General features: G+C 40.2%; 1 long non-coding RNA gene across 1 annotated transcript; it reads left to right on the top strand.

Moving 5' to 3' along the window:
* Positions 1–3,854: 3,854 nt before the first annotated feature.
* LOC115772010 lies at positions 3,855–11,273 on the top strand. The gene is made up of 3 exons (XR_004019007.1): positions 3,855–3,903; positions 5,261–5,362; positions 11,180–11,273. It is a non-coding gene; the product is annotated as an uncharacterized LOC115772010 (long non-coding RNA).
* The last annotated feature ends 32 nt before the right edge of the window (positions 11,274–11,305 follow it).

The raw sequence follows: 11,305 nt of genomic DNA, 5'->3' as shown, positions 1-11,305 counted from the left end.
AGTACAACAAAACTGACTGCCATATTCTAAGCTTAACTAAAACTGATGCTTAAGATGAAACTGTGGCTCTTCTGGCCAAAACCTGACGCTTTTATAGCTTCAGGTGCGTGAAGTGTCATAAAGTTTAGCTCGTTGGCTCCTGTACACTTACAATTTATTCTAACTACTTAAATTACGTTAAAATAATTAGCCGCTGTAGATTAAATAGATTCGCTTACTTTGAAGCAAAGATAAACAGTTGAGAAGTACTTATTTGCGGTGCCGCGATTTGGATTCTTTTTACTGTTTCCACTGCTGTTACTTGAAGTAAGATAATAAAACGCTAGAGCTTCAGTCCATTCCTTCATTTTAGTTGTTAGATTATCCCATGCCATCTTCTTAGATATCCACGTCTAAAGAACATTATTTAGTTTAATCTTACCGGAAGCAATAGGAACACAGGGTACATATTATCTCAATGATCTTTAAGCTCTTGGGTACTCTAGTCCGTTACAGCCAGGTCTGTCTTGCCATTAATAGAGTGCGGTGGGAAAGCGATTATTGCTTGAAAGTTGTTTCATTTGATCACAGAATCGAGGTAATTGCTTGTATAATTCTCAGTTGAAATAAACCTTATTTAATCTAGGGCAAAGTTAGTTTGGTCGAAACTGTTCATACAGCATGTTCTTGCTTTTTGGCAACGCCGCAACAGAATTATGTGGTGAAAATGATGCCGGTACGAATTTATATGATGCTGATGCAAAGCTCTATCTTAATAGCCTATTACGAATCAGGTTCAGGTTTTGCCAGAGCTAAGATGTCCAAAAAGCTGGCTAACTTGAAGTACTTAGCGCTGTAGCGGCATGTGTTAGGCATTGCTAACCAACAATTAAAAACAATTATAAGCTTTATATTAATTAATAACAAAACGACGCTTGTTAAACTTGTATTACTCAGTGAGATTATTAAAAGTCGGGGCACCTGTAAGCTATGTATTTAATATATAATATTTTAAATTATTTTGTGCAGAGACTGCAAATGTAAAATATTCAAGAGATTGGCAGCTGTCTAAGCAGAGCACTTGGGACATGTATTGTTAAACGTGTTTTCAATATTGAAGGAAGGCCGTAGCGTATCTTGAATGTGTTTATGGATTCACGATAAAACAAACTCGGAGTAGGCTTTATATTTAATTTTTGAACTAATAATTTAATTTTTTTATATATTCATGTTTATTGTTTGTTTTTATATATGGAGTGGAAGATAGTACGGCTAGATTAAAGTTTTCCATAGGCGGAAAATTTGTGGTAAATTTTATCTTGAATTTGAAACACAAAACTTGCCACGGGCACGGCCGGGGAATACCTGCTAGTATTAACATACAACGCTATATTATAAAAAATTAGCTTCTGCTTTGCTAATAAATGTACCCATTAGAAACATTTTTGCCGTCTAAAATGTGCGCATACCAACTTAAATGGCACTCGCCAAACAAAAAGCGCAAAAGCAAAGCCGTAAATCTAAAATTAAATGGTAAGATAACCGAGCTGCGTAAATTATACCATTTGGTGTTGGCCAAGTTCACACAATACAAATTGTAGAGGAGCCGTCGAGGCACCAAAAGGCAACTCAGAAAGCAACAGGACGGATACACTGATATGCTTATACATAAGTCGAGAGTGTGTGCGTATTCGCTTGCTTGTGTTTGTGCGGCTGAGAGGACTTCAATAGCCTTATTGTGTGCCTGGCAGGACGCCTTATCCTGTTTTGCGGCTCCGTCGCTGATGTGCACGGTAAATTATTACAATTTTGTAATTTATTAAAGAGCTTTGCATAAATGGACCGAGTCATTTGTTGAAGGCCCGTGACCCGGGCCCCGAGACCCTATAACTGACAAGATGGTCCCAGTCGTTGTATTGTCAGCTCATGTGTGATAGATGGATGTGAATATAGTCTCTCATCCTTGTTTTTGTTCCATTTTTTGCCTCGCGCTGTGTTGCCCAAAATGCCATTAAATATTATTAAAAAGCGTATGCATAAACCAGGCTTTGTTCAGTTGAAAAGTGTAAATCCCCTTTACGTGTATTTAAGTTATTAATGACTCGACAAATATCTTTCGCCTGCCAATTGAGTTATGCAACTTCTAAATTACAGGCTGTTGTGATTTATTTGCCTGTCTACTGTCTGCTACCTGGTGGCCCACCTGCCTGCCTGGAAATATGATGAAATCCCAGTTGATTCATCTATCTAAGCAAAGCCTTTCACTCGAGTATTTGGCAATTTTAGTTAATACGCAGAATTGTGGCCAAGTGAACACACACACACAAACACACACAGTTAACATATATATACTTATATAGTGTGCTGATGGTGAGAGTGAACAAACTAAATGAAAATATCATCCCGCATTAAGCATGATATATGAAAATGATAATGCGCTTTGACAGGTCTAGGCTATGCGATGCTCCCTCTCTCTCTTTCTCATGAACAACGATTCACACACACACTAACACACACGCAAATCACATACTTATGTATCTTTTTAGTCGGCATTCAATACATTCATTGGTTCGTTTGGTTGTCGTAGGTCAGGCCTTAAACTTTTCAGTGCTCTGGCAGCGCAGCCGATGCGCTGCTCGCTGCTGGCGTCGAAAGAGCGCGCAGGCGCCGTTGTTTTGTTGACAGCAGAGAGCCAACTTGGGGAAGCAACACGTGCTACTGCATATGTTTGCCACGAATAAAAATAAACAGCGAAAGCCAAACGCTGTCCGCGAATAGTGAATGACATTTTACGCTAAAAGTTGCGTAGTAAGCGTCTGGCTGGCGTTCATAGAGCAGGGGTAACTGCCACGCGGGTCGTGTTTTATGTAGCATATCTTTTGGCGCCAATGCGACACTTGAGCGTTGCACATTCGCGTGATTTATGTTTGCAGCTGCCCATAGAGGTGATGAAGTGTTGTTGCCCCTTGCCATGGCCAGGGGCGATGCTGATGTAAGGAGTACTGTACTATTTAACTATTTATTGCATTTTATTGATAATGGTTAAACATATTTTTTTTTAAGTTTTATAAAAGATGGTTTTTATAAAAAAGTTTTGTAATATTTCTGTTTCTAATTTCGTTTAAGCTATGAACAATTTAATTAAATTTTTTTTATAAAGATATGAATTCAAAATAACATTCAATCAATAAAACTAAAGTTTTTAAGATGTACATACTTCTTTTCCAACTATATAAAGACATTAAATAATGATAGCAATTTATTCAACTAAGCGTAAATAGGACTAATGCGCTTGCAGCAGACGATAATTAAAATTTTAACGCTTAGTTCTTCAGTTTTAATTTTAACTCTCATTAATAATTTGGAACTTCATAATTCAATCAGAACAGCGGTCAGGAATAACAGAGACAGCGTTATCTCTTGATTTGGCGCTATCTCTCCCTCTCAGTCTCTCTCTGTCTTTCTGCTCAGACGTCAGAGTAATTCATTTGCCCTCTGGTCCTAATGCAAGAGAGCGTAAGTAATGAAAGCGCAGTATGCAAGTAACAACAATGCAAGCTATAGTTACTTCACTCAGATAGATAGCAAAGAGAATAAATTGTAAAAAAAAGAGAGAATGCGTTCACATCGCAGCTGGCAGCGCAGCGTGCGCCGTTCAATCATGTCGCAACGTTTGGCTACAGTTACAGCCATGAGCCGAAGGGCAATAGCCGACGGAGATAATCTCAACCGACTGGCGCTGACGCCGACGTCGCTGTCGACGTCGACATCGCTGCTCAGTCTGTCTGGCAATCGAGGATGCTACAGTCGGCGACGCTGGCAGCATAGGACGGTAGAGCAGGCAAATTCAAAGTTCAGTTCAGTCATTGCCGGCATTTCGAACTGTTTGGACGTGTGAAGCGGACAAAATTGAAACTGTTGCGTGTTAGTGGCTTGGCCGTGGCCAAGTGTATTAATATTAGTTAAGCACACACATACACACACACACACCCACTTGTATGGCTAATGCTCGGACTATGTGAGCCTGTGTGAGTTAGGCACTATTTGGGGATTTAATGGAAAAAGCATTAATGGATGCTGGCGTTGTCGACGCCTCGGGGCCGGAAAGGGCCCATCGGTGATAGTGGCCAGGCATAAGTGTGCATGTGTGTTCTTATGTGTGTGTCAGAATTTGTACCGTTATGTGTGGCAGTGTATTGTGTGTGTTGCTATATGTGCGGCAGCCTAAAACTATGCAGCAGCATTTCGTTTGCTGACACTTTATCCATCCACTGTGTGCGAGTGTGTGTGTGTGCGCTTTTCGGTTTTATCGTGGATTTGACTGACTTTACGGGTTATTTGTCCCAGCGAATGTGTTCATAAAAAATGTAACAAAAGTGGATTTTGCTGGCCCCCCAAACGGTTTCAGTTTGTGTGTGTGTGTGTCTTGTGTGTGCGGCTGACGATCCACGGACTCCGGAAGTGGCGACTGCTGTTGCAACCACATACACACGCTCACACAGTAATGCAGAATGTTGACTTACATTAGTGTCACGTTTGGTGGATAAAGTGAAATTGAATAAAAGGTGAAATAATTTGTGCGCTAAGCGCAGTAACCAAATCAGCAAAGCGACGCTTAATGGAAAAAGTGTAAAAAAGGTCGCACAATAAAGTGTCGAGTGACCAAAATAAAAAGAAGAAAATGAAAATGAAAAAAAAAACCAAAGAAAATGTATGCAAATTTTGGCAGCAGCAGCAACTAAGCCGCGCGATAAGTGACTAAATCACTTTGCTGAAATTTATCGAGTGTAAAACTGCGAGCGACGGGCAAATTGAATCGAATGGCAACGTGGTCGGGCTCGCTGACGTGTCGTGAAGCATGTGCCACACGATTATCAAAGTGTGATAAAATTGCGGCAACAATGCCAAAAGCCAATGCTGAAAAAAGACACAAGCATAACAGAAATGGAGCCCCCTAGCTAGGCGCGCCCCAGTCACAGTCCATAAAAATTTCCGTCTATACACTGCGTATAATTTATGGTCGCGGTTCATTTTTTGCTTTTATTTCTTCTTTCATTTTTTGTTTTTGGCCACCTTTTGGCAATTGTTGAATGCAGCCGCAAGCTGTTTTTTTTTCACTTCCAACAGTTATCGTTGCATGTGAAAGCTGCCAGCATATGTGAGACTCTTAGTGTGTGTGTGTGTGTGTGTGTGTATGCATGTGCTTGCGCGACAAAGCAATTGCAAAGCGCCGCATTCTGGGCGCACTGCCAAAAATAATAAAATCACAATTTTATGCCAGGCAACTCAATGTAACTGCGGCCTGGCCAGGATCCCAGGATCGTCCCGCTGCCCACACCGAGCAGTTGCTCGCTCGCCGCGCTCTGTGGCCAAAGATAACGAGGTAATTTCATTGAATGATTTACAATTTTCATTTTGCAGCCCTCGATTTTAGTTTGTTTGTTGTCTATTCCGAATTAGTTGGAACCAGTTGAGTTTTGGCTTTGCTTTTGCTTTGCTTTGCTATTGCCACAAATCGCCAAATTTCAATGGATATTTCGGGTTTTCTGCTAAAATGCTGTGCGGTCTTTGCAATCCCGGGCTATGTCTGTGTGTGCCTTTTGCCAGCCAAACTGTTGAATTATGCATAGAGCAGAGATAAGCTAAAATGTTGCATAAGTTTGGCACAAGAACCGCACAAGCATATGTTGCGGTTCAGGCTTTGAGGCCAGATTGCTTATTAAAGTTTAATCTGTAAAAACATTATTTGTTCTTACAAAGGTTAGCAATTGATCGGTGCCTTGGAAAAATACGTAAAAACCAAATGCAAAAATCAAATCATAGATTATATCCTAAAGTTACTTTGAATTTTTCCAAAAAAAAGGTATAGTAATATGATGGATAAAAAATATGTTCAGTAACTGAAGAAAGTTGTAACACACTTTGAAAATCTTAATCAGCAATGCGTTTATATTTTCTTCATAAAAAATAATAATGTAGTCCGATCGAATGTAAATTATTTACATTTAAAACATTTAGAAATGCCAAGGAACATACGCCTACAAAAAAGTTAAAAGTTATGAAGTTAACAGCCTTAAACAAACTATTTGTTTAAATCTCAACACATTATTACAGATTTGCAAGAAGTGCAATAAGAAGTTTGGGAGTGCTTTTACTTACATTAATATATGAGCTGCTATCAAAATAAGTCAACTGCCCGACGCAGTCGGATCCAATAAAAATGAGAAAATTTAAAAACGGCTTTGCGGTCCTAGTACCAATTAAATTTATTTGTCAGACAGTCGGGCGATGTCAGTAACAGTCAGTCGCCAGCGTTGTCGCGGCAATACACTCAAGCCAGCTTTATTCAAAGCTACAACAACAATAACAATAAAAAAAGAAGAAGCAGCAACAAAACAAAGGCACTCCAAAGCGCCAGAGGCCCCCTTATGGAGGCCGTGATAAAATGGGAAACGAGAGTCGCGTCGGTCGAGCGTTAGTCAATGTGACAATGCAGTCGCCCCTCCACCCCACGAAACGCTTGGTCCCTGCGGCTGGGCTGGCGTTGCAGCAACAACAATGGAAGATTTTCATGGCTTAGAAAAAATATGCGCGACCATTACAGTGGCTGGTCCGCAACAATTTTTCTTTACACAATCGTTGCGCCTGAATTGATGTAATATAAAAGGTGGCCAAACATTTGTTGGAACACGCGAAACGTTGCTGCCACAGCCAGATGGGTATAATATTTGCCCGCTGCTTATGTAGCTGGAGATGGAAAATGTTATTAGGTGGCTCGTCGCCTCAGCATTTCCGCTAACCGTCAGACGCCAGGCAACAGTCAGCAGCCGGCGTTAGGTTTGAGCCCGATTCCGATTCCAACTCTTGTCATTGTTCCAGTGGCCGCTTTTGTGCAAAATCGCTGCCATTTACGAGTGCGTTGTCACCGCACCCAACGCCCGCCACGGATGCTCTTTGACTTTCGACCCGACCCATTGTGCTCCGGGTTCGCCAAAGAGTTGCACTTCAGCCTGTGTGGGTGTGCAAATGGATCCATTGTTTTAGACGTTTCACATTAGAGGAGCGCGAGCTTGGAGCGGTTGGGGCAAACAGGAAATTGTCGACGCTCCGCTTAAAGTTGCCTTTAAATTCACGTCCACGTCCAGGAAGTCGGCCACATAAATTGCCAAGCTGTCAACCAGCGCTAAACGCAAACACATCCGTTTTACCACAAGCAGCAGCAGTGTAGGCGAAATACATATTCTTATTCACATTCAGGTGCAAGAAAATAGCATAAATAAACAAAAAAAAAAGACTATTATTGATGGACAAAAAAAAAATACTCTTTATGTGTAGAAGTACATTAAAAATGCATTTAACTCCGATGATTATTCTAAAACTTTATTTAAAATAATACAAGTTCGGCAAATGTTGTTGCCTTGAACATCAGCAGATGAATTGCAGTGATTCCTGATTTCATCGCCAGAAAGATATTATGGCGATTGTTTAAGGCAAAGCTGCAATTTTTAAATATCAAGACATTAGCATTGCCTTTTTCCCTTAGGAAGAATTGGTGATAACATATCATTATTGCAATGTTGATAAGAGTTTTCTCATATATAAGGAGCATGGGTAGACTTTCAAATGTTAAGCTTGGTTAAGATGTCTGTAAAAATAAATCGATTGTCCCTGTGATAGCTATATTATAATCTTATCTATAATTGTCTGAGGACATAGCCATATCGACTTAGCTATTCATACTGACTAGGAATATATACCCTAGAAGGGACACAAATGCTTGCTGTGGGTGTTCACATTTACTTATAGCTTAGCTCTATAACTTAAATTATGGAAAATTTTGCTACTATTAATAGCTACCCATATTGTTGGCAACATTAGTATAATATTGATATGCCCAGAGAAAGGGTATCGGTAAAAATACAAACAGCTCAGGTGACGAGCATTAAAACGATTCAACAGCTCGACTCAAAAGAAGAAAAATTATTGCTTGACGCCTTACGAGGTGGCAATGGCGGATGCAAAAGCGTTTAGTACCAGCCACGCCCACTTTTCCGGTATTCCCAAAGGGTGCCACGCTGCATTTGCGCTCGGCTGCTTCCGAAACACATGCACACACAGCACAGTGCGGATGGCTGGCTTTGTGTGTGGCGCCGTTGTTGCTGTTTGTTGTGGCATATTGCACTTAAAGCCATTCACGTTGCACAAACAAACACACTTGTGTGTTCAAGGCGCGTGCAAAATGCAAAGCGAAGCGTTTTGCTCTGCAATGAAGGTGGCAGGGTGGCACTGCCAAAGGAGTCCAGCTGCAATTGCATGGCACTTGCTTCTACTTTCTGTGTTCGGGTGTGCGTTTTGGCCATTTCTCGTGCAAGATTGATTGCCCTGCTAACAACGTGCACATTACTGGAGCTGCTTACTTTGTGGCGGGGCACGTACTTAGGCAGTAATTATATAACTCCAGTCGACAATGCGAGCAACAGCAGGTGTTTTAATGAAGACAATGGCGCTCTGAACAATGAAACATAAAAGTGCTTTCAATTTGAAACTGATTGCGGCTTTTAGCCGAGTTGCAGATGCCCAAGAGGTAAGATGCTTTGTTCATTGTCATTTTGAACACGTTAATTGAAATTCCAGTGGAACAATTAAACTGCATTTCACAATGAATCGATTATTAGGCCATTTAGGAAATTGTATTTCATATTGGCAACTGAACGGAATTAATTAGAAGCTAAAATTGAATTTTGTACAACGAACTATTCAAAATAACTTTGCAATTAACTATTGTTGAATGCATTTAAGATTTAGCTTCATGTAAGCATTGTATTCAAGATGTGGCTATGATTAGGGTATGAAATATCTGTTTAAATTAGAGGTGTACTGGAATGTTAATGATTAGTCTATAATTTTAATAAGGAATTTTGCGAGCTTATTAATAACCGAGTAGTTAAAGAGAACATGTGAATATAATTAAAAACATTTGTTCATTATATTTTCTGTGATGCTATATTTCTGTGAATTAGGCCCAGGTAGTGCGTCTTGTCAAGCACATCGTAACACATGTCAAAGCATTTAAATTGCATATTTTATTCTATGAAAAATTACCGTAATTCAATCATGCCAGGGTATCTCAAGGCTTAATACTTCCAATTTATTGACCTCAGTTTTCGCTTACATGAACATAACTCAAATTGTTTATTGAGCTCTTGTCGACCGCATTGTAACAAATGGCAACGCATTCGAGTTGATACGAGCATTGTCCTTTATTGCGACTGAAAGCTGTGGTTAGAAAAGCATTTAGCACAATTCAGAATTGTTGGCTTCAGGCGTTCTGCTACTCCGAAGGATCATGAGCTGCTGGCCTTTTAATGACACAAAGCGAGCAACAGATTATCAGAACAAACTGCCAACAGATAAACAGTTGTTATAGACCAACACACACATTACAAAGACATACGCTTAATACACCAACACACACACACACACGCACACAGATACAGAGATACAGTGACATTAAGGCAACCACATAGTAAGCCAGTGCGACATATTTAAAGCGCCGCAACACATTTAGCGTCAAATTTGCTGACAGTTAACAGTTATGACACACAAAACACAAGGAAAAGTAAACGCTTGTGAGCGCAAAGGATACGGCATGTATCCTGAAGGGTGAAGGGTGTTACCAAACGCCTCTCGCTTCCCACTGCCAACGCAGGCAGCCAGACAGTTAGACGGGGCAAAGAGCGGCATACAAAAGTGTGGAAAATAAAAACTCATTAAAAATGAAAGGCAAGCAAATCCACACGCACACACATGCGAGGGGCAGTGGCAGTGTGGGGGTAGGTCTGCACACTCACTTTTTTGTGTGACGGCGACACCGACCAAGTGCTGAGCAAAGAACCAAAACGCTCGCAGCAAATTTTTCAACAAAAGACGCAGTTGAACAAAAAATAAACAAATCATTTTAAATTCTCAATTAAATGCAAACAGAAGAAGAAGCCCGTCAGACTCTCACATGGAGCAGAGACCAGGATTCACATCCGGTGCTGGCCCCGCTAAAAAGGTGTCAAGTTGCAAACATGAAAGGACTCTTGAGTGTGACCCTTGCTCTACCCATACCTGCCCCATGCCACCCCCTGTCATTGGCGTGCCGTCGATTCTTCTAATGGGTGTCATGATGATGTTTGTTTAGTCGCTGCTAAGGCGCAAAGTGCCTGCCTAAGCAGTGGGCGTGGCAAACATACATCACAATAAATATTCTGTGAATTTTGCTTTTGCAGGGCTGTTGAACTTTTTGAATGAATAGACGAACGTTCAGTGTTAAGTCTCAGAGTCTCGTGCTCACACCCAAAGCAACTCCTCGACCTCAAAAAATTGTACATATTTTCTTCATTGTAGTTATGCTCGTCTGCCGTGTGGGTGTGCCCGTTGCGAATAAAATTTAATGATGCCAGAAGTCATTCATTTCTTATGCTCGCTCATAAATACTCGTTAAATGTATTTACAAAGTGCGCGGCAAAGCTGTACAGCAATGCAAACTGAGTTGTTGCTGTTGCTTGTTGTTGTTATTGCTGCTTGTTTGACTGATCTGGAATCCCAGTGCGGAGTCGGTGGCATCAGACTTGATGCCACACATCAGTGCGGTCTGTGCCCCAGCGTCCGCCTAGCCATGTTTATATGCACAACACTCTCTGCGGAGCATAGAATATGCTGTTTGTTGTTTACTCAGTTGTTATGGCTCTGGCCCAGAGTTGAACTTGACATGAGCTGTAGAGATGCACTATGTATGTGTACATAGGCCTGTCATGAAAAAATTTTCAGCTATTAAAGTTTAGTTAAATAATATGCTGAATAATAATAAAAATGTAAATATTAATTATAATACTTTTGTCGTATATAAACCATAATTCGGTCACTTCTAATGCATAAAACGTATAGAACTTGCTTTGATTCTTTGGTTTCCCTTAAAAGTACCTACCTAAACACCTTTAAGCCCTCACTTGCTACTTCAATAAGTTTCATTTTTTGCACTATCAATATCTTTTTTAAATCAGAAAAGGTTATAAGTTTTTGAAATTCAAATTCACATAAATTATAATATGATTGTCTAGTCTAGTTATTTTAATAACAGTTAATTGAAAAAAAAGAAAAATATTCATTTTTAAAAAGAAAAATATACCAGTGAATTTTGTTTTCTCATCTGCAGGTGGAAGGTGACGACGTCAGCGGGAAGCAAGGCAAACAAAAAGGAAACAATAAAAATAGTGAAAACTTTTGTGCAAAAAACAGACAAAATAAGCATTGCAAATAACAAGTGGAAAAAGAGAAGCTG

Source organism: Drosophila novamexicana, unplaced genomic scaffold (assembly GCF_003285875.2).
Source record: "Drosophila novamexicana strain 15010-1031.04,08,12 unplaced genomic scaffold, DnovRS2.1 tig00000108-arrow-pilon, whole genome shotgun sequence".
Taxonomy (NCBI): domain Eukaryota; kingdom Metazoa; phylum Arthropoda; class Insecta; order Diptera; family Drosophilidae; genus Drosophila; species Drosophila novamexicana.
Note: the sequence above shows the minus strand (reverse complement) of the source record. Positions and strands in the feature narration are given on the sequence as shown.